This window comes from Delphinus delphis, chromosome 7 (genome assembly GCF_949987515.2).
Source record: "Delphinus delphis chromosome 7, mDelDel1.2, whole genome shotgun sequence".
Taxonomy (NCBI): domain Eukaryota; kingdom Metazoa; phylum Chordata; class Mammalia; order Artiodactyla; family Delphinidae; genus Delphinus; species Delphinus delphis.
This window is the reverse complement of record NC_082689.1, coordinates 14,099,464-14,123,577: the sequence shown is the minus strand read 5'-3', so window position 1 is coordinate 14,123,577 and position 24,114 is coordinate 14,099,464. Positions and strand designations below refer to the sequence as shown.

Here is a 24,114-nt window from a genome sequence, read left to right as displayed (position 1 = left end):
GTGAAACAGTAATGAACCAAATGAGGTTAAAAGCACAATGCTACTTAAGTAGGTTTTTCAAAACATGAAACCTACTATGTATACATGTAAATAAAATGATGGAAGTGTGTACGTTAAATACATGAGAAGAGGAAGGACAAGTGAGACTGGGTATCATAAATGAAAGAAGAAATCAAATTTTAAGAATTTAAATATCCACGCATAGACTTATGATATGTCATAAACGGAGGAGCATGACCACCTTGATTCTGTTCAAATGAGGTCAAAAATGAATAACCTATAAGTTATAAAGCCCATTCCATTTTTTAAATTTAATGAAAACATATAAAATGATAATGGTCATGATTGGGAATTACAAAGCAAATAAAACAAGAAACAGGGCTTCCCTGGTGGCGCAGTAGTTGAGAGTCCGCCTGCCGATGCAGGGAACGCGGGTTTGTGCCCCGGTCCGGGAAGATCCCACATGCCACGGAGCGGCTGGGCCCGTGAGCCATGGCCGCTGAGCCTGCACGTCCAGAGCCTGTGCTCCGCAACGGGAGAGGCCACAGCAGTGAGAGGCCTGCATACCGCAAAAAAAACAAAACCAACAACAAAAAAACAAGAAACAACTAAAACTATTCCTCCAGAAATAAATAGATCAACAAAGGATGGCATATTAGTTCAATAAAATGTCCTCAGGCCCCTAAAAATTAATACTAAGACTATAAAGCATAAGTCAACATTGTAAATTAATATATGGAGAACTTGTTTTGGAAACAGAATGCAAACTATCATATTTCAATGTTAAACAAAAGATTAAAACGTACCGAAAGAAACCCACAACCCACAGAAAAATTTAAAACTGGTGAGCTTTAGGGATGCCTGTGGGATTATGGATGAAATTACCTTTAATGACAAAAATTTTTTTTAATTAATACCACAAATGTGAGCATGAATAATAACAAGAAACAAAGCCAAGAAAAATAAGCCAAGAAATACATTAGAACTGGTTTTTGTAGCAACCATCTCTGGGTTTCAGCTCGCTTGCTCATCTGATTGTTTTTTCTTTTTAATTGTGGCAAGATACACATAACATAAAATTTATCATCTTGACCATTTTTATGTGTGCAGTTCAGTGGCATTAAGTATATTCACATTGTTGGGAAACCACATTCCATCTCTAGCACACTTCATTTTGCAAAACTGAAACTCTGTATCCATTAAACAATAACTACCGATTTCCTCCTCCCAGCCCCCAGCAAACACCATCTACTTTCTGTCTCTATGAATCTGACTACTCTGGGGACCTCATATAAGTGGAATCATGCAATGTTTGTCCTTTTGTGAACAGCTTGTTTCACTCAGCTTAATGGCCTCAGGTTTCATCCATATTGTAGCATGGGTCAGAATTTCCTTCTTTCTTAAGGCTGAATAATATTCCATTGTTTGTATGTACCATGTTTTGTTTATCATTCATCTGTCAATGAACACAGGGGTTGTTTTCATTCTTTGGTTATTGTGAATAATGCTGTCATGAACATGGCTGTGCTCATCTGATTTTTAAGTAATAGCATTTGGGCTTTCATCGGATGCCCCAAGGCAATACCCTCAAGAACTTAAGGTACAGATACTGGAAAGACCACAGCACCCTAGTGATTGCTAATTCCAGCCAATGCTTGACCATTTAGCAATAAGGGGCATGTCTGGTCCAGGCAGAAATAGTATAGCACAGGGAACTATAGTCAATATCTTGTAATAACCTATAATGGAAGAGAATGTAACAAAAGAATATATGTATGTATGCATGTATAACTGAATCATTTTGCTGTATATCTGAAACTAACAGAACATTGTAAATGAACTGTATTTCAATTAAAAAATTTTTGAAACGGCAAAAAAATAATGATCAGGACAGGTGGTGACAGATGGGGGATGGAATAAGCCTGAGGTTTCGTGGAAGGTGCTGTGGAGGTCTGGGGGGTATAGAAGGGATGGGGAATGATTTCTGAATGCCCAGGGTTTGTGCTAGGCATTTTATATCATTTTGAGCTTTTAAAAAACTTTTAATTTTACTTGATTATGAAATAATTAAAATATGTAGACACAACCACGTGTGTGCCTCTTGGATTTAACAGTTGGACACATTTCATACTTTATTTATCAGAACAATGAAAATAATAACATCTATCTGTGTTTGAAAAACAGTCTTTCCTCTTGTGTTCCTCCTTCTTTCTCATACTACTATCACACTCAAAATAATTCTGACACTTCTGGTCACCAGATGTGTGGGGTTTTTGTTTCCCACACCAAGCAATTCTGTGACACCAGCTGGGTGACCTGCACTTTAATTCAGTTCTGGACCAGCTACCTGTAGATAGTGTCAGATCCCACAGGTTAAGGGCTCAGTGCCACAAGATTGCTCCCACCCTACTTCAGATGCCAATCATAAATAGTAAGTCCCCAGGTTACCCACAACTTCTGTTGAACTTGGCTACAAATCAGAGGTTCCCATGATTCCCTGCCCCTTGTATTCAATTATTTGCTAAAGCAGCTCACAGAACTCAGGAAAACACATTTACCAATTTATGAAAGGATATGATAAAGGATACAGATGAACAGTCAGATGAAGAGATACATAGGGTGAGGTCTGGGAGGGCACTGAGCATAGGAGCTTCTGTCCCTCTGGAGCTGGGGTTCATTACCCTCTCAGAATATAGATATATTTTTCAACTGTGGAGGCTTCCTCCTGTACACATCATCAATTATATATTTTTTAATTTATTTATTTTATATTTATTGTTTCTGGCTGCATTGGGTCTTCACTGCTGCACGGGCTTTCTGTAGTTGTGGCGAGCCGGGGCTACTCTTCATTGCGGTGTGTGGGCTTCTCATTGTGGTGGCTTCTCTTGTTGCAGAGCACAGGCTCTAGGTGCACAGGCTTCAGTAGTTGTGGCACACAGGCTCAGTAGTTGTGGCTCATGGGCTCTAGAGCGCAGGCTCAGTAGTTGTGGCTCACGGGCTTAGCTGCTCTGCGACATGTGGGATCTTCCTGGACAAGGGATCGAACCCGTGTCCCCTGCACTGGCAGGCAGATTCTCAACCACTGCGCCACCGGGGAGGCCCGGCATCATCAATTATTAAGTCTATTTCTAGCCCCTATCCCCTCCCTAGAGAAGTGGGAGGGAAGGGGGCTGAAAAGTCCAAGCTTCCATTCATGGTTTGGTCTTTCTGGTGACTGGTCCCCATCCAGGAGTCATCTAGGAGCTCGCACAGAGTTGCCTCATTAGAACAAAAGATTCTCCTAGTGCTCTTATTACTTAGGAAATTACAAGGGTTTTAGAAGCTCTGTGCCAGGAATTTGGGGCAGAGACCGATATATATATTTTTTTTTCTTGTTTTTTCCACACTACCTCATAGAGTTGTTTGAAAATTAGACTTAATATATACAAAAGGGCTTAGAACAGGGCTTGGCACACAGTAAGCCTTCTATAAGCATTAGCTACTATTTTAATTAAAGGGAAGAATAGTGCTTATGCTAGAAGTTTCAGACATGTTCTCTTGGCACTGAATCTATACCTCCTAAAATATACATCCAGATGTCAAGCCCTCCCAGCACAGAAAGGTATTACTTTTAGGATTAATGTGATATTAGTACTGTGAAGAGTATTTGCATGTTTGTTTCACTTCCAGTTGGTAAGGAATGCTGAATTCAGATGAGCATCTCCAAGGAATAGCTGAGCTTTGGCATAAACCTTGTCCACAAAAGAATTGCTACATTGAGTTCTTTGGTTTCCTTGTGTTACCAAGTCCAAGCTCTTACTGCTGGCTGCATGACAAGCCAATAAATTGAGAGACAAGTTGTTGGGGCAAGGAATAGTGACTTTATTTGGAAAGCCAGCAGACCAAGAAGATGGTGGACTAGTGTCCCAAAGAACCATCTTACCTGATTTAGAATTCAGGCTTCTTTTTTACTAAAAGGGGAGGGGGTGTGGCTGGTCGTTGCAGACTTCTTGGTCCTGGAATCCTTTGTTCTTGTAGCTGTCCAGGTAGGTCTGGTCACAATGTTTCTATAAACTTCCAACAAGACAAATGTTACTCTCCCTTCTGCAAATTTTTATCTCTATATGAATGGAAAAGTGTTATACCTTTAAAGGTTAGAGCCTTGAGAATGGGCTAACGTGTATATTTCAGCCTATAGGCAACATTCTCTTACAAAAGGTACAGAGCCCGAATGACTGAGCACAGGCAGCAGAGCACAAGGGTTAGAGCTAAAGGAATAGATCCAATATGGAGTCAGGTTTGTCCTCTCTTACACTTGCTCAGGAGAAAGAAGCAAAGTGCAATTAGAATTCTAGTGATTTCCCACAAGGGAATTTGAAATATTTGCTTGTAAATGAATTTTAAAATGAGATTTATTACAATAACTTGAGGGCTTGGCTGTTGTCCTGAATATATCAGATTAGAGGTGGCCTGTTGAGAGATGTGGGGTGGACAGGTACACCAGGAACTCTATTTTCTCTAAATGTCTGGCCCATATTCAAGGTTTTTTGTCCTACTGTTTGACCCCTGAAGGGAATTAAAGTCTTTGAATACTTAATCTAAAGGTTTGCAAATTCTTATAAATAACTAAAACAGGAAAACGAAGAAAAAAGAAAGCTAAGGCAAGAGATAACGCGCATTTGGCAGGTATTACTAATGACCTTTCCCCAGCTCGTGATAGTGCGGCTCTCTTGTGATACAGATGAACTCAATTCAAAGGCAGTTTGCAAAGGTTAGATACTACAAAAACAAATTGAGAGTGCTCATTATGATGGGAATAAATTATTATAAATATATGAGTTTTCTCATTGAAGCTTACATTTTTCATTAATTTATTTTATTTATTTTTGCTGTGTTGGGTCTTCGTTTCTGTGTGAGGGCTTTCTCTAGTTGTGGCAAGCGGGGGCCACTCTTCATTGCGGTGCGCGGGCCTCTCACTATCGCGGCCTCTCTTGTTGTGGAGCACAGGCTCCAGAGCGCAGGCTCAGTAGTTGTGGCTCACGGGCCTAGTTGCTCCGCGGCATGTGGGATCCTCCCAGACCAGGGCTCGAACCCGTGTTCCTTGCACTGGCAGGCAGATTCTCAACGACTGTGCCACCAGGGAAGCCCTGAAGCTTACCTTTTTCAATGTAATCAAATTAGTGGCATGAATTTTGATTAGAAGTCTAGTAAGACTCTGGGATGGTTGGTTTGATGTCGTCCTTTCATATTTGCCCTCAACTTGACTGACACCAGACCGAAGCTTCTAGAACAAGGTCCAATCTGCATCCTATCTGGGATGTTTAATGGCTGAAGTAGCCGACAGCTCCACAATAGGCATGATCTGGAGATTTGTCTGATGAACATAGTCTAGAAGTGGCTTTTTTTTTTTTTTCTGACTCGCTACCTCTGTTGCAAACCACAATGTGATGGGGAAAACCCAACACAGCCCCTAGCTCTTCAGGCCATATCACAGCTATTGAGCACTTGAAACATGGCTAGTGCAAATTGAAATAAATATGCTGGATTTGGAAGACTTCAAAGGAAAAACAGTGTAAAATATCTTACTGTATTGATGGTATGTTGAGATGATTCTATTTTGGATACAGTGGGTTAAATTAAATACATTACTAAATTTAATTTCCCCTGTTTCTTCTTTTTACTTTTTGATGTGGCTGTTAGAAAAGTTTTAATTACACCTGTGCCTTGTGTTATATTTACATTGGACAATGCTGTCCTAAGGGGCTGGCTGCTGCTTCGTTTCGCTCACCCTGGCTGAGGCTCAATCGACCCACCCCATTCCCGTGCAGCACTGAATTGTAAACTTCAGAGACTCTTCCCTCAGACCCGTGGGATACTGGCTGTGCCTGCTTAGGAATTTGGGTTTGGGTTGCCAGCCTCTTTCCACCCATAGCATCTTTCCGGGTTGCAGCTCTGCATATGTCTTAATGGCCTCCAGTTTCTTCCTGAGTTTACTCACAACTTTTTTTCCCAGCGTGTTCTTTGGCTGGCAGAATGGCATAGCAAACCCTGAGTTGAAGTTTTAACACCACTCTCCTTTAAATAATGAATCTAGAGTAAGGTAATTAATTGGAGACCAACTGATTAAATACCAGGATAGAAAACAAGTTTTTTTTTTCTAGATGAAAATTTGGGGCTACATATTTCTCCTTTGATGAAATACACTGCTTCATTTTCTTCTCCACAAATAAGAATATGTGGTCTTTTGTACACCTACCCTCTCAACAAATCCATTTTCTCTTGAAACAAAATCCAAACCCTTTCCATGACCTGCTAGGTCCCTTATGCTCTGGTGCCTGCTTGCCTCTCCAATCTCTTCTTAGGCCAGTTTCCTTGCCCATCCAGCTCCCTGCCTTTCCCCTTCTCTAAATGTACCAAACCAAGCCTTCAAACTAAGCTCTTTGCTCTCCTGGAATACTCAACCTTCCCTACCATGACCCCACCCATCCTCCTCTCTTTTCCACCTGCTTTTATTAGCTAAATACAATGTAGCTAGTAAAGCAAGAGAAATGAAAATTTTTCCACAGTAAAATAGATAAACAAATGAAAGTCTCATAGGTATCATAAATATCTGATGAGTGAGAGTCATGGCAAGAGTCCTTATTTTAAAAGTATATATCTTGCACAGAATGTCGTCCTATAGGAGGAAAGACAGAAGGATGGCACCCTGTGTTGAGAAGTTACATCTGTAAACAAAGCAGAGATCTGAGAAAGGAAGCTAAGTGTGTGGGGGGGGGGGGGGAAGAGGCAGAGAAAGAAAAAAAACCTAAAAATAGAGTTGCCTTATGATCCAGCAATCCCACTCCTGAGCATATACTGAGACAAAACTATAATTTGAAAAGATACTGAGACAAAACTATAATTTGAAAAGATACTGAGACAAAACTATAATTTGAAAAGATACATGCACTCCTCTGTTCATAGCAGCACAATTTACAACAGCCAAGACATGGAAACAACCTAAATGTCCATTGACAGATGAATGGATAAAGAAGATGTAGTACATATATATTGATACAACGGATTATTAGCCATCAAAAAGAATGAAATAATGCCATTCGCAGCAACATGGATGGACCTAGAGATTATCATACTAAGCGAAGTAACTCAGAAAGAGCAAGACAAACACCATATGATATCACTTATATGTGGAATCTAAAATATGATACAAATCAACATATCTATGAAACAAAAACAGACTCACAGATATAGAGAACAGACTTGTGGTTGCCAAGGGGAAGGGGGGTTAGGGGAGGGAAGGAATGTGAGTTTGGGTTTAGCAGAGGCAAACTATTATGCATAGGATGGATAAACAACAAGATGGATAGTTGAGTCACTTTTCTGTATAGAAGAAATTAAGACAACATTGTAAATCAACTATACTTCAATAAAGTAAAAAAAAAAAAAAAAAGAGGGAGAGAAAGACTCACCCAAGATGTTATGGGAGTAGTCTATTAATGGACTGGCAGTGGGTGATACTCCAAAGGCATCTTGTTCATTTACATATTTACTCGTTAAAAGGTTTGTGTCATCCTCTTCTGTAAGTATCTTGTTTATTTATTTGTTAAAGAGTTTGTGTCATGGTCTGAAAGTATCTTGTTTATTTACCTATTCAGTTGTTTACTATAAATCAGATTGTGTCACTTCTTTGTAGAAAAACATCCAATTTGTCCTCCAACAACATCACGAGTAAAAACCAGTTCCTCACCCTGGCCGGCGAGCTCTCTGACCTCACCATATCCCACTTGCCCCTTGCCAGCCACACTCCAGCCACAGTACTTCGTTCTGTCCACTGAACACTCAGAATTGATTACCAATATTTAGATCCTTTGCCCAGGCTGTGCTCTGCCGTGAATGTCCTTCCTCCTGAACTCAGCATGGTCCACAGTTGCTGTATAGTAGATTGCTACTCGAAGTCACCTCCTCTGGCCAGTCTTCCCTGAGGCCCAATCGGAGGTAACCACTCTCTACTACAGCAGTCTCCCCGGTTTTCTGTTAGGCCCCATCTGATACTTTCTCGTGTGTTTCTCTTATTTCATCAACTAGAATGTAAGCTCCCACAGATGCAGGAACATTGTTGCCTCTTCAGAACCTGAAAAAGTACCAAGGGGAATCTTTAATTCCACTCCTGGGGCATAGGAATTAGAAAACGAGAGATGGTCATGATTAACAGATGACATGATTGTGTGCATAGAAAACCCAAAGCTTTTGGTAGGAGAATTTAGCACATTTGCTGGATATGAAAAACGGTTTACAAATATTAATTATAGTCTAAGTTCCCGCAACACGCAACTTAAAAATGATATTTCAGAAGATGTTATCTACAATAGTATAAAAAATAATTTGTACAAGGAACATGCTTTGTGATTAATAACACAAAACAGAATCTTGTGAATAATTTATGTTTGCTACTAATTAGGTGATATTCAAATTCATCCCTATGACTTTACTTCAATGAACTTACATTCTGATGTTTAAAGGGAGAGATTAGTCCTTTTTTATTTAACTTTTTATTTTATGTTGGAGTATATCCGATTAACAATGTTGTGATAGTTTCAGATGCACAGCAAAGCAACTCAGCCATACACATACATGTATCCATTCTCTCCCAGAAGATTAGTCCTTTTTTTACTGAGGTGTGATATTGTAGTTATATCTGCCTTTTTCCCCTAATCATCCTCACCACAAATAAAATTTACACAAATAAATTTACACTCTATGACATAAATCACAGCAAGATCCTTTCTGACCCCCCTCCTAGAGTTATGGAAATAAAAAAAAAATAAACAAATGGGACCTAATGAAACTTCAAAGCTTTTGCACAGCAAAGGAAACCATAAATAAGACCAAAAGACAACCCTTAGAATGGGGGAAAATATTTGCAAATGAAGCAACTGACAAAGGATTAATCTCCAAAATTTACAAGCAGCTCATGCAGCTCAATAACAAAAAAAACAAACAACCCAATCCAAAAATGGGCAGAAGACCTCAATAGACATTTCTCCAAAGAAGATATACAGACTGCCACCAAGCACATGAAAGAATGCTCAACATCACTAATCATTAGAGAAATGAACATCAAAACTACAATGAGATATCATCTCACACCAGTCAGAATGGCCATCATCAAAAAATCTAGAAACAATAAATGCTGGAGAGGGTGTGGAGAAAAGGGAACACTCTTGCTCTGCTGGTGGGAATGTGAATTGGTTCAGCCACTATGGAGAACTATATGGAGGTTCCTTAAAAGACTACAAATAGAACTACCATATGACCCAGCAATCCCACTACTGGGCATATACCCTGAGAAAACCATAATTCAAAAAGAGTCATGTACCAAAATGTTCATTGCAGCTCTATTTACAGTAGCCTGGAGATGGAAACAACCTAAGTGCCCATCATCGGATGAATGGATAAAGAAGATGTGGCACATATATACAATGGAATATTACTCAGCCATAAAAAGAAATGAAATTGAGCTATTTGTAATGAGGTGGATAGACCTAGAGTCTGTCATACAGAGTGAAGTAAGTCAGAAAGAAAAATACAAATACCGTATGCTAACACATATATATGGAATTTAAGGGAAAAAAATGTCATGAAGAACCTAGGGGTAAGACAGGAATAAAGACGCAGACCTACTGGAGAATGGACTTGAGGATATGGGGAGGGGGAAGGGTGAGCTGTGACAGGGCGAGAGAGAGTCATGGACATATACACACTAACAAACGTAAGGTAGATAGCTAGTGGGAAGCAGCCGCATGGCACAGGGATATTGGCTCGGTGCTTTGTGACAGCCCGAAGGGGTGGGATAGGGAGGGTGGGAGGGAGGGAGACACAAGAGGGAAGACATATGGGAACATATGTATATGTATAACTGATTCACTTTGTTATAAAGCAGAAACTAACACACCATTGTAAAGCAATTATACCCCAATAAAGATGTTAAAAAAAAAAAAAAAGAAGGCCAAAGTTAGAAGAACAAACTACAGGTAGTACATGTACTTCTATATATATATTTTTTTTTTTTAAATAAATTTATTTATTTTTGGTTGTGTTGGGTCTTCGTTGCTGTGCGCAGGCTTTCTCTAGTTGCAGCAAATGGGGGCTACTCTTCATTGCAGTGCATGGGCTTCTCATTGCAGTGGCTTCCCTTGTGGGGGAACATGGGCTCCAGGCGCACAGGGTTCAGTAGTTGTGGCACGCAGGCTCAGTAGTTGTGGCTCACGGGCTCTAAAGAGTAGGCTCAGTAGTTGTGGCACAGGGGTTTTGTTGCTCCGCAGCATGTGGAATCTTCCTGGACCAGGGATCGAACCCGTGTCCCCTGCATTGGCAGGCAGATTCTTAACCACTGCACCACCAGGGAAGTCCCTATACTTCTATATTTTAAGAGTGCAAAAATCATGCTGTGAAAATTCCTTGTAGGATAACTCTAATTAAAACTAGCTAAATGAGAGACAAAGAAATGAGGAAATAAGATCTGCAATAATGTTATTACTCACATTAAAACATTCTTAAAATTACCATATATTATAATTTAATAATCAAATAAAGCCTATTAATTTTATTTCAGTAAAATATTTTTGTTAGCCTTATTAATATTAACCATGGAGTCAAGGTAATAGTACTCATTAAAACACTAGGAAAACTGAAAATACAACAAAAAAAATCTGTAATGCCTGAAGTGGAGTCCCAAATGTGTAAAACGCAGCCTACATTACCGTCAGCTATATTCCTTACATGAGCACCATCTGTCTTGTGTATCCTATGATCCTGTATTCAAATCCTGGCTTTGCCCCTTAGCAGCTGTGTGATCCCAGGCAAGCTATTTAACCTCTCTGGGCCTCAGTTCCACATCTGTAAAAAGGTAGTTGTAATACTTACCTCCTAGGATGGTTGTATGTAAAGACTAAACTGGGGGCTTCCCTGGTGGCGCAGTGGTTGAGAGTCTACCTGCCGATGCAGGGGACATGGGTTCGTGCCCCGGTCCGGGAAGATCTCACATGCCATGGAGCGGCTGGGCCCGTGAGCCATGGCCGCTGAGCCTGCGCGTCCAGAGCCTGTGCTCCACAACGGGAGAGGCCACAACAGTAAGAGGCCCGTGTACCGCAAACAAAACAAAACAAAACAAAACAAAACAAGACTAAACTGGTGAAAACATATGAGGCCCAGAACACAGCCTGGCATATAGTAAGCACAATAAATGTTAGCTATCACTGTCACACCACTGGAAATTTGCACACCCTTCAGAAACCATGTGTAGTTGTCTAAGATGTTAGGCAACACTTCCACTGAGCTTCAAGGAACATTGGTTGACTGCTTTCTCTACACATAGGAGAGACAGCTATTGTAGTCATGGGCCATTTTAAGAGAAGGTCTGGCTAGGTGCTTTTTTTACTCCACAACTGTTTTTCCAGAGAAAGGATCACAGGATCATTCACTCCTCCTCCTCCCTCTGTGCAGCCTCTCATCCAGCTAAGGAAATCGCCAGGCCGAAGCCATGACATCTTTCCCGTAGGAGAGAACTGAACCAACAGCCCCGCTGCCAGCTTCTCAGTCATTCATCCCGGGACAGTTGACCTTGCTGGACCATCTCGTGACCATAATTAAGCAGAATCTGGGTCACTTTAACAGGGTAGAAACTGAGAGGCTGCACAGATTCTTTTTTTTTTTTTTTGGCCGCGTTGGGTCTTCGTTGCTGCGCACGGGCTTTCTCTAGCTGCGGCGAGCGGGGACTACTCTTCGTTGCGGTGCACAGGCTTCTCATTGCAGTGGCTTCTCTTGTTGTGGAGTGCAGGCTCTAGGCACTCAGGCTCAGTAGTTATGGTGCACGGGCTCAGTAGTTGTGGCTTACGGGCTCTAGAGTGCAGGCTCAGTAGCTGTGGAGCGCAGGCTTAGTTGTTCAGTGGCACATGGGATCTTCCAGGACCAGGGATCGAACCCGTGTCCCCTGCATTGGCAGGCGGCTTCTTAAACACTGAGCCAAGAGGGAAGTCTCTGCACAGATTCTTAATGTCTTACCCAACTCTCCTTGGTCACTGGGCCCCTTCCTTTCACAACCTCCATGGGTAGCAGCAAATTTACTATCACAGCCACATGTGGCACTCGAGAAGCAAACATTAATTTATTAAATATGTCTTGCTGATGTTCCTTTAAAAAAAATCATACATACACACAACACACAGATAGAGAGACACAATCACTGCCTAAAATAGAAGATATTTATGGTCTTAGTTTTAGTACACAGTGGACTTAACTATGTAGTTTTTAGGATAACTGAATCATGTCCTCTTCATTTATATCAAGAGAGAAGAGATATGGGAACATATGTATATGCATAACTGATTCACCTTGTTATAAAGCAGAAACTAACACACCATTGTAAAGCAATTATACTCCAATAAAGATGTTAAAAAAAAAAAAGGTGGTAGATGGAGCAGTTTTCAGATTAATAGAGAAGTCAGGAGACATCTCTATTTTTGTTTCTTTCCTAAATTATAGGACCATAATTAAGAGAACTTTCGTCTTAAGAAGCAAACTTCATCTCCCACACTGGAGTGTCTCCTTTCCATTTGCAAACTGCAAATATTCATGTAGCTAAATTATATGTTAAATTACTTTCACTCCAAAGGCACTGAGGTCTTCTCAGGTGTAAACCAAAGACACCAAATGGAAACCAAATTTGGTCCATCACAACTGACAAGAATCAGCTCAAGGTGGTGGTTTGCTCACTAACTGTACACCCTTCCTCAGCGTTCTGATTCCAGGCTGTCTTTCATTCTTTAAGAGTGCTGTGTTAGGACTTGTCAAGGGAGAGCTACAGAAAAAATACTTATGTTCTTGCACTTAGGGGATATTTCCATGGTGTCTGTGGGCCTTTTTAAAGCGCTGTTGGTTTGGCATGATTATACATAAAGCAATTGAAACAGAGTTCTCCAGTGTATAGGTATCATTTTCTTCTTAATTTACGAGAGATTTTCTGTTAGAAGAAAAGCTGCAGCAATTAATTGAACAGCCCTTGATCTTGAGCTAGGGGAATATTAAGAGTGTCTAGCACTGTGCTGCTTTCATGATTGGAGCTCAAGAAGTATTTGCTGTTGGGTTGGTTGGAAAAGATACACTGGACGTGGACAGACACACACAAGCCTTGAAGTTGCTGGGGGGGCATCGCTGCTGTGATGTCATGGTGTTTGCAGCTGCAAAAGTCTCGATGGAAACCTATTAATATTAATTATTAATATTAATTCCCAGTAAGCATTCTAGACGAATGAAGGAGATGCACTGGGTGCAGATTCCTAGCTGTGTTAATTATTACAATATTTTTTGCCTTTTAGATTTAAGGCAATCGAAAACAAGTTTTAGCTCCCCATTTGTCTGTTTAATTAGAATCAGTTTAATGTCTATCTGGAATTTCTTTTCTATGCCTCACCTGTTCAGGATCAAATTAAGAAAATAAAAATAAATTCATGGATGATGAATGCTTAAGGGTAATGCTCAACTTGAGGGTAACAACCTAAATTAGACAAGGTTTTCTCAGCTAAAAGTTGGTTTTCTCACATCCAACTTTACTGAGAAAACTTAAAGAATCAAAAGAAAACTTCTACCGACTCCAACAGACCATCTCTTCCCACATTCCCACGTGTCTCCTGTTGATGACAGATATTCAAGATCAGGTTATAAAAGACATCGTTGCTTATATTTAATGTGATTCCTGATGTAGTTGCGTTTAAAGCTACAACTTATCTGTTTTCCATTTGTTCCATCTGTTCTTTGTTCTGTTTTTTCTGCCTGCTTTTGGATCTCTTGCTGGCATATTAACTATCACTCTCTGTATTGTCTAGTGGCTTCTCTAGGTTCAGAGTGTCCTCTCTACCTTATCACACTCTGCCTGAAAGTAACATTCAGGTATCCTGTAAGAACTTTAAGAAAACATACTTTCATTTCTCTCCTCCCAGTCTGTACACTATTGTTATCACCAAATGTTTTCTACTTATATTTTAAACACCATACTATACTGTTATTGTCTTTGCTTTAAACAAAATATTTAAATGATAAAAAAGTCTTTTTACTCACATAGTTACTATTTCCAGGGCTCTTCAGTTCCTGTGTAGAACTTCAATCCATGTCTTACACCGTATACGAAACTCAATTCAAAATGGATCTCAGACCTAAATGCAAAACCTAACATTATAAAACTTCTGGAAGAAACATAGGAGACAATCTTTAGGATGTAGGGTTAAGCAAAGATTTCTTAGATATGATCAAAATCACAATCCATAGAAGAAAAAAAACTGGACTTCAGGGGCTTCCCTGGTGGCGCAGTGGTTGAGAGTCCACCTGCCGAGGCAGGGGACACGGGTTCGTGCCCCGGTCCGGGAAGATCCCACATGCCACGGAGCGGCTGGGCCCGTGAGCCATGGCTGCTGAGCCTGTGCGTCCGGAGCCTGTGCTCCACAATGGGAGAGGCCACAACGGTGAGAGGCCTGCGTACCGCAAAAAAAAAAAAAAACTGGACTTCATCAAAATAACAAGTGCTTTTTGAAAGACACTGTTAATAAAATAAAAGCATAAGCCACAGTCTGGGAGAAAATATTTGCAAGTCTTCTACCTGAAAAAGGACTTGAACGCAGAATATATTAAACACTCTAATAAACTCTAAGTAGAAAACAAACCCAATAAAACAAATGGGTACAAGATTTGAACAGATATTTACTAAAGAAGATAAATGGCCGGCAAATGGACACATTAAAATATGCTTGGCATCACCAGTCATGATGGATATCCAAATTAGAACCTCAATGAGACACTACTACACACAAATGAGACATATCACTACTTCCAAAATAGACTGACCATATCCAGTGTTGGCAGAGATATGGAGCAACCTGAACACTCCTTCACTGCTGGTGAGACAATCGTTCAACCGTGTTGGAAAACGGTTTGGCAAGTTCTTAAAAAGTTAAACCTGTATCTACCATATGATCCAGCTATCCCCCTTCTTAGGTATTTTCCCAAGACAAATGAAAGTATGCATCTATACAAAGACTATTACATGAATGTTCATAGCAGGTTTGTTTGCAACAGCAAAAACTGGAAGCAGTAAATGGTTGGATAAACAAACCCATAGAGTGGAAGACTACGGCTGCAGTAGCCGTCCTGAAACGCTTCGTAATCGCATCTGTGTGAAGTTTGCTGGGAGCATCCACAAGGGCTGGAGCCTCCTCTCAGGTGAGGCCCGCTTCCTGGACACAGGTGCTGGGTCCCTCTCCCGCTGCCCTTGCTCCGCGGGGACCTTGCCCCCGGAGGACCTGAACTTGGACACCAACGTGGTGGGTTTAGGCACAAGCCCCGGCTCCTGCGAGGTTCGCACTCCCCTCGCCGCAAGTATTCCAGTGCGGAGGGATCATTTTAAATAGCAAATAAAAAACGCCATGACTGGTGGAGAAAGACCACCGGAGAAAGCGAAACGCTGTTTTCTTGATTTTCGAATCAGGAGCCCAACATTTTCACTTAGCGCTGGGCCAAGCAAATTGCGCACCCAGCTCTCCACAGAGCAGATAGAAAAGCAAGGGAAAGCGTAGCCGAGTGAGTGGAGAAGAAGCAGGAAGAGGAGAGCGCATGACGACGAGGACAGATGGAGCTCCAGCACCCAAACCCTTGCGAAAATGGTTTTCGGCTTGCCTTTGGCATCCAGGGTGTGGAAGCCTTCTCCTTGTCCCACCCTTGGCTGTGTGCATTAATTAAACGATATGTTAAAAAGCACTTACCACGTGCCCGTACTGGGCCGGGCACTGGAACTGCTTTACCTAGGGTGGTGAGCATCTCTTAAAAAGTGATATTTGGGGCTTCCCTGGTGGCGCAGTGGTTGAGAGTCCGCCTACCGATGCGGGGGACGCGGGTTCGTGCCCCGGTCCGGGAAGATCCCACATGCCGCGGAGCGGCGGCGCCCGTGAGCCATGGCCGCTGGGCCTGCGCGTCCGGAGCCTGTGCTCCGCAACGGGAGAGGCCACAACAGTGAGAGGCCCGCGTACCGCAAAAACAAAAACAAACAAAAAAAGTGATATTTGATCTGAACACAAAGTGGTGTCTGCCCTGAAGCCAGCCTGAAAGATCTGGAGGAGGAGAACTCCAGACCGAAGGAACAAAGCCGCGAAGCGGGAAAAAGCTTAACTAACAGTGGTTTAACAGTGATGTGTGTGCAGAAGTAATTTCCTGGGATATTTAACTGAAGAAAGGCTTCCTCTCTCTGACCTGAAAGTGGGAACTATTTAATCTACTAAATTAGAGGTTTGACCAACCCCTAAAGGTACCATCTTTCACGTCGTCCACTGAAGAACACTGATGAGCTGTGGAACATTATCCGTGACCTCTATTTACTACCGTGGGTTGAGATTAAGCACTCCTTTGTAACCTCCAGCTTTCCCTAAATACTATTTAGAATAAATGTGTTCATTCAACAAATCTTGCTTAAGCACCTCTTAATGTTCAAAGGCTCTCTAAGAGAAACATCAAGCAATACAACCTTCAGGTTCTTTGGAATCCAGCAGTGGGCAAAAGGCTCTTAACCTGGAGAATTTGGTGAATACTTTAAGAGATGCAGAAGCAGTGCCTGCCTTGGGAGCCTAGCTAGGGGAGGATCCCTTTTATCTAAGGTTTAGTAGACAGAGGTTCTGTGAGCTGAACCAAGAATCTGTGTATGTCAAAGAACCAGTTGATATCAGGCTAAAAATATATCTTATACATACTAAAAAACTCAGTATCCTATGTATCCTGAGTTTTCCAACATTTTCCTTAGTTTAGAAGCTTACATAGCTTTTTTAAAAATTAGATTCCAACTATGCTCATTTATTTTACCAAACTTCTCCATGAATCAATTTGCAAAAAGGGTGAGACAAAAACTGGCAGTCAGAGACATTTAGCATTTTTTAAGTTTCCAGTTCTCAGAAACAATGCAATTTAAAACTCTCAAGGTGACTTAATCATAACCTTTATAAAATCTTGTTCTTATACGATGTTTGAAGATTCCTAGGATCTAGACTTCAACATACTTTATAAAATATTTAATTCCATCCTTACATTTGAGAAATAATAAAACCAAGGTCCAAAAAGTCAATTGGCTTATGTAAAGTTACAACCTTCTCTTTCACTGTCCATGATTTTTTTTTCTCAGAATACATATTGGCATATAATAAACTAGATAGGTTTGTAAGTAGTCCTGTTATCTGGCCTGTCAATAAAGTGAAAAATAGAGACATAGAAACAGGGATGGTACATCTGCAGAAGTGGAGAAGACCTTGCTTAAGTTACCTCTGTGGGCAGAGCCCCACACATACCAGGAACCTGTGATAGGCAAGCAAAATCTATAGTCTGCCTGTTTCTATGGCAACCAAGAATTACGTAGTTAGGCCATGCACCTGAGTCTCTACATAATTAACTTCTTATGTGTTGGGATGGTTAATACTTCTAAACATCACAGAAAAAGAACCTGATGAAATCTCTTTAAAATATAAAACATACACACGCACAACCTAAATCTAAAACCACTGTCCTGGGACTTCCCTGGTGGCTCAGTGGTTAAGAATTCACCCGTCAATGTAGGAGACACAGTTCAAGCCCTGGTCTGGGAAGATCCCACATGCCTCGAAGCAACTAAGCCCGTGCACTGCAACCACTGAGCCTGCGCTCTAGAGCCTGCAAGCAACAACTACTGAAGCCCGCGTGTCTAAAGCCCGTGCTCCACAACAGGAGAAGCCACTGCAATGAGAAGCCTGTGAACTGCAATAAAGAGTAGCCCTCTCTCGCCACAACTAGAGGAAGCCCGCGCACAAACACCCAACGCAGCCAAAAATAAATAATAAATAAATTTTTAAAAAGATAAAATAAAATAAAACCACTGCCCTTCCACTTGCTCTAACTTTATCCTTTCAGTGGTTTTGTTTTTTGTTGAGAAAATGGAGGGCAGATTGCATGTGCAATTGAGTTTTCTGTCTCAAAGATCTCACTTTTAGCTAGCCACTTTTGCAGATACTCACAGATTTTTGTCTCATGCATGAGTTAGTTCAGCTCAATCATTATTTTGGTCTGGATGCATATTTGCACAGTGGGCTTCACTTAAGATGTGAAGAGGAAAGATCAGAATACCTATATGGTAAGTGTTTATACCAGTGGCTGCATATTAATGTATCTGGGGAGCCTTTAAAAATAACTATGCCAGGTCAGTTCCTAGGAATTCTCATTTAATTGTCTGATACTTATTAAAAACAGTTATTGTTCATTATTAATCACCAAGTGGTACAAATAAATGAAAGCTATAGGAAAATACCTAAACTTGTCAATTTAGAGATTAACATTTTTAATTAATCTCATTCTTCAACTCAGAAGTGTGATACAATTTAAGTTCCCAGGCTTGAGTTTATTCCTTGAAAGTTACAAGCAGAAGGTTATCACCTACCAAGAATAAGAGCAAAAGGATGATATATAGTTTTAGAGAAGTTTAAGATCCTTTATTTTAACTAAATAAGATATGTTTATTTCTTTATTTTACAGATTAAAAAAAAAAGAAAAGAAAAATTGAGGCTCAGGTAGTTTAATTGACTTGTAAAGACAATTGTTGATGAAGTCAGAACTAGAACACTGTTCATCAGGCCTTGTGTCTTATCTGTCTTGGCAGTGACCTACAGATATATGGGAACCTCCCTCATGCATATTGAATGCCTGACTTTTCTTTGATTGATTTGCAAGGGTTCGGGGAGTCTTTGGGCTTGAAATTATGGTATTAGCTTTGCAAATAATACATTAACATACTAAGCAGCAGGTTTTGATTTTGCAAGGGTATAAAACTTGAACATCTCATCAAGTACTAAAAATGGATTATTTAGATTATTTTAAAGCACACTTCAGTAATTTCCAACAAGCAAAAGGGAATTTTCAGTCAATGGATCCTTATATCCCCCATGAATTTATTGCACTAAGAACTAAGTGGACACATCATTGATCAGTGATCACTGGCAAATCACATCATCTACCTCCCAGTCAAACCTGTCTAGAAAAAACAGCTCATTTTACTAAGTAACAAGATTCCTGAAAAAATACGACCTCGTGTCACTTGATTACTGCACTTGTAGGAAAACATTTAAACCCAATAGTTAACAAAATAGTTTATTCTGTGTCTCTTCGGATATTCATGACTGTGTTACCTTCAATGTAAACAGCAGGCAAATCTGCACTGACATCTTTTATGACTCCCAGAGTGTTTTCTGGATCAATAGAATCATTGGGAAAGATAATTTTGCTTTCCGTCATAATCAGGCCAGAGGAGAACTCATTTTCAGTGACCTAAATGAGCCACTGAAACACTGAACTCCGGGCCAAAGGCATCTGAAGATCACTGAAGAAATAAACTGCAAAAACAGGGGCGGTGGGGAGGAGGAAATTAAATTTTATATCCTGGGGAGCAGAAATGTAAAGAGAAAGATTGTACAGATTGATTTTTTCGCTTTGTTTTCTCCTGAGAGTCTTGATTTGTTAAAATGGCTAAAGGAATCTCTGCAATTTAAGAAAGGGGGTACTGAAAACCCAATTATCTCAGTATGGTTATTTCTTGTGGAGAAATCTCTTAAATATGCTAAATTATGAGTTTCTTGTCATATATCTAAAGATAGTGTGACACTGCAAAATAGCTTTTCATTTGACCTGTGCATAGATTTACACAAGAATGTTTATATACAAAACATTCTTTCCTAGGCAGCTGAAAGCGTGCACTGCCACCCTATTCTCTAGACTCTCAACTTCTTATGTGCATGATTTTTTGGATTTAGACTAAGTAAAGAAAATTAAACATTTCTTAATCAAAGATGTCATTGTCAAGCTAAGATAAATCCCTAAAATGGAGCAAGTTAGCAGACTTTCTAAATTAAGTTGCATTAGTGACCTTGTATGATCAAGACGAGACTCCTTAGTAGGGTGTAAAGACCCCTTATGATCTGGCCCCGCCCAGTGGTCCAAACTTGTCTCCTGCCACCACGATGCCACCACACCTACACTCACCTCTCAAACGATATTTCACTTCTGTGTTTTAGCACCAGTGTGGTTCCACAGCTCTGTGCCTCTTCCACATCTACTCTTATCTACGTGAAACAATACCCTCCCCTTGTCTGATCTGCAAATTTTTGCTCATCCTTCTGCTAGAATTGAGAGACCGCTTCTTCTGAATTTGCCCCTGACCTTTCCCCAGTTGTCTTCTGCTTTGTTTGCAGAGCTTCCTTTACCTCCTTGCCCGCGTTCCTAGTAAAGCACTCACCCCCAGCATCTATCACAGTGTCTGGCTTCAAACTGAACCAAAGAATCAGAATTATGATTAACAGTTTAGAAATGTGATTCATCTTAAGTCTTGCAGCTATATCAAGAATCTATGCATTATCGTAAGTGTTTATAGCTCTCAGCAAGCAGGGAAAAAATACAGTAAAAGTGATCTAGAGCTCCTGAAATGGGGGTGAGCAACAGTTAAATTTCCAGATGGGGAGGACAGAGTGGACACCATTGAGAAGGGGTTTAAGCAAAGATTGAAGGAGGTGAGGGAATAATGTCCTGGAACATCACAGAGTCAGTGTGTCTGCCCCAGAGTGAGTGGAGTGAGGGTGGAAGGGGGTGAGGTCAAACTGGGTGGGACCCTGCATGGAAGAAAGGACAATGGCTTGTCCTCCAAGGGAAATGGCAATCATTGCATGGTTTGAGCCGAGGAATGAGAGATTTGCTTTGTTCGTTGGGGACCACTATAGCTGCTGGGTTAGAATCAATGGAGGGGCCAGGGCAGAGGCACAGAGACAGGATAGGAGGCCATTCTAAACACCCAGCTGAGAGCAGGTGGCAGCCTCAGAGGCGGAGCAGAGAAGGGGTGGAATTCTGGGAAACTGTGGTTCCAAATGATTAAAAACCGTCTTGGAAATAGATTTGGGATTTTCCAAGTATGTACATCCTGTGACATGGTCTTAAGAAAATTTCTACCTCTGACCTAGACAAGATACTTGCAAACTTTGATGTGTGGTGAGTATATTGGGAACACAAAAAGATCTCTTATTGTCCTGTCAACTTCCTTCTCCATAATTATCTTTTTGTTTTTATATATGTACGTTTGACGGGATGTGTAATCAAACTACAGTAATGCAAGTTAAAAAATACTATTCCCATCTCACAGGCATACAAGGAGGGATTAATGCTCAGTGCAGTGGCCTCTGCTCACCTCTCTCAACCCCCAAATGTAAATCCCAAATGTCACCAGACAACACTTTACCTCCTCCGGCACCTCGGCCTTCCCAAGAAGGGTCAGCTGGTCCCTTCACATATTTCTCTAACTTGAGTCCTGGCATGGAAGATCACAGTGGCTGCAGATAGTACAGACAGTGTGAACCAAGGGAGGCATCGGTCACGGTTGTACACAGGTTGTCAACAGTGACCTCAGATCCTCCAACTCCTTGTAAAACCAAGATTCCAATAATCTATAAAAGAATATGCATGCCCAGCAATAAAAAAGAAAAAACTGCTGATACACACAACCACATGGGTGAACCTCAGATGCATTGTGCTAACTGAAAGAAGACGCAAAAGGCTCCACACTGCGTGATTCCATTTAGAACATTCTGGAAAAAGCAAAACTCTAGGGACAGAAAACTGACCAGGTCTTACCCGATACCTGGGCATTGGGGAAGGAGTTAACTGTGAAAGGTTGGGTGAATTTGGTGGGGTGGTGATGGAAGTGCTCTGTATCTTGGTTGTGGTGGTGGTTACATGACGGCCTCAGTGAAATTTACTGTATGTAAATTGCAACTCAATTTTAAACAATTTTTAAAAGAATATACATGGAACTAGCCTCAAGTCTAAATTTTAATTTGAAACTTATTTTTAAATATCTTAAGTGATTGCTATTATTCAAGGAAGATACAAACTTCGAAAATACAAATTCCTACAGGATGAGATTCCAGGCCACTTGACCTGGAATATGACTGTGCAAGGCTATTGTTTGCTGTTTCTTTCCCATTGTAAAAGATGACCCCCCCCCCCCGAGGATAGTCTCAACTCACCTAAGTAAGTGGCAGGTGTATTGAAAAATCTCCTTGTGTGAGACATATTTCTTACAATTGTTAATTTGCTGTGGCAATGGCACAGAATCCCTGGGCTTTATGGCCTGTGAGTAAATAATGTATTTTCTTTTTTCTTTTTTTCTTTTTTCTTTTTTTTTTTTTTAGTAAAGTGAAAGCAGGTTTATTTAGAGAGATACACATTCCATAGACAGAATGCTGTCTGTCTCAGAGAGTGAGAGTGACCCTGGGAGAAACACACTCCCATAGACGGAGTGTGGGCCATCTCGGAAGGTGAGAGGCCAAAAATGTATTTCCAATAGTTTCTAAAGTTATAAGACTTTGATTGTCATTTGCTGTATCCTGAGGACTGTGGTACATAACCACAGTGTAAGGCAGCGTGCACGTCCCAGGGGAAGCCAGCCTAGATGAAATGACAAGACATAAAATAACAATACATGAAAATTAGCTGCTGACAGGACACTGCAGCTAAGAGGTCAAAGTGGGATTGAGTAATTATGGGAGACTCTGGAGGAGACAGGAACTGAGCTAGACCTGGAAGGCTGTGGAGACCATGAGCAAGCGCATTTCTGGTGGCATCTAGGGCAATCCAAAAGACGGAACTGAGGAAAAGATATAACGCAAGAATTGTCCCTCATCACGGAAGGCAGGCAGTATCTTTTCAGCTAAGCAGTAAATCTGGGCTTTGATGGTCGGGCAAACCCTGAGGCCTGAAGCTCAGCTTCCCTACATCAAGGAGGGTTCAGCTGTCAAGCCTACCTTCAGTCAGGTCAACGTGAGCCACACTGTTTCCATATCGAGGGCTCTCCAGGGAGCTGGTTGACAAAGTATGGCTGAAGCCCAATTGTTATAAGGCATGGATTAGATGTGTTTAATTGAACAGGGGAAGGAGCCTTCAATAACACATGTGCTGAGTACACAATGGGTGAATGACTCTATATTAGGTGTCCTGGAATAAGTGTTTTTCCCTCAGTTCTCTGGGACTCTCCAGGAACAAATGTCAATTTTCACAATAGAAATATACATTCAGGTCAAGATAAAGAAAACCACAACGTTGTCAAACTGCTTTCCAACCCTTAATGCAAGTTAAACCTCCATATTTAATTTTAGTGTATTCTCATATGAAAGATTAATTTGTATTTTTTTTAAATGGCAGGCCCAAAGGTTTGAAATTTGCTGCTACGGACCCACACATGTTTAAGACTCTTCTGAGATTCTTTGTCCGAAAGCAAAAGGTAGAGCTCCTTAAAAAATAAAAATAAAACAGTGTACTTTGCAACTCAGAAAAAAAATTAGGGATCAAAACGAGCCCAGACTTTGCATCTTCCCATACATAGAAAGGCGTTAAATTCATTAACTTGAGATGTCTGGTTTTCTTTGATTAACAGTAATATTTTGATGTTCCACCTACCTGGTCTTTTGCGGCAAAAACTTCTATATATCCTGGCTCCTCTGCTTGTCTCTTTGGAACAGTTTCTCAGCGTTATCAGAGATGCTGTGTCCTGGGCTTGAAGTCCTCAGAATATCTGCTGAATAAAGCATAAGTTTCAACTTTTAGGTTGTGCATTTTTTTCAGTCAATAAACACTTGGTCTCATCATTTTGATGCAGATCCTGCCTATATCCCAATAGACTTGGTGTTTGAAAGTGGACTGTGGTGTTGGATGCTTGATGATTCTCCATGCACCTGGCTCACTCCTTTAGCTCTCAGACCTCCATGGGAACTCTCTTCCCTCGCTCCAGCCTCATAGCAGAAACGCAATACCTGAACCATCCATTTTGCAGGCAAAAGCTTATCTGGAAATGTGAGTAAATTCTTAGGGAAAAACAAGGGTCAAAACAGGATAACATGCTGCATTTGTATTTTATGTAAATGCCTTGTGATGTCGTGATTTATAATAAAAAGTACATATTTGGCCTTTGTCCTCATTTTTGACTCAGCTGCTTAAACTCTTGGAATATCCTAGGTGATGAGAGCAACAAATTGTTATGTTATGAGGTAA

At 40.8% G+C, this 24,114-nt stretch overlaps 1 long non-coding RNA gene across 1 annotated transcript in view; it reads right to left on the bottom strand.

The window, feature by feature from the left end:
- Positions 1 to 23,547, bottom strand: part of LOC132427971 (uncharacterized) — a 31,642-nt gene extending 8,095 nt beyond the window's left edge. The window contains exons 1-2 of the long non-coding RNA XR_009520044.1: positions 23,524 to 23,547; positions 14,092 to 14,186 (exon numbers count right to left, since the gene is read on the bottom strand). This is a non-coding gene — a long non-coding RNA (uncharacterized lncRNA). The remainder of the gene's footprint in view (positions 1 to 14,091; positions 14,187 to 23,523) is intronic.
- Positions 23,548 to 24,114: the final 567 nt, after the last annotated feature.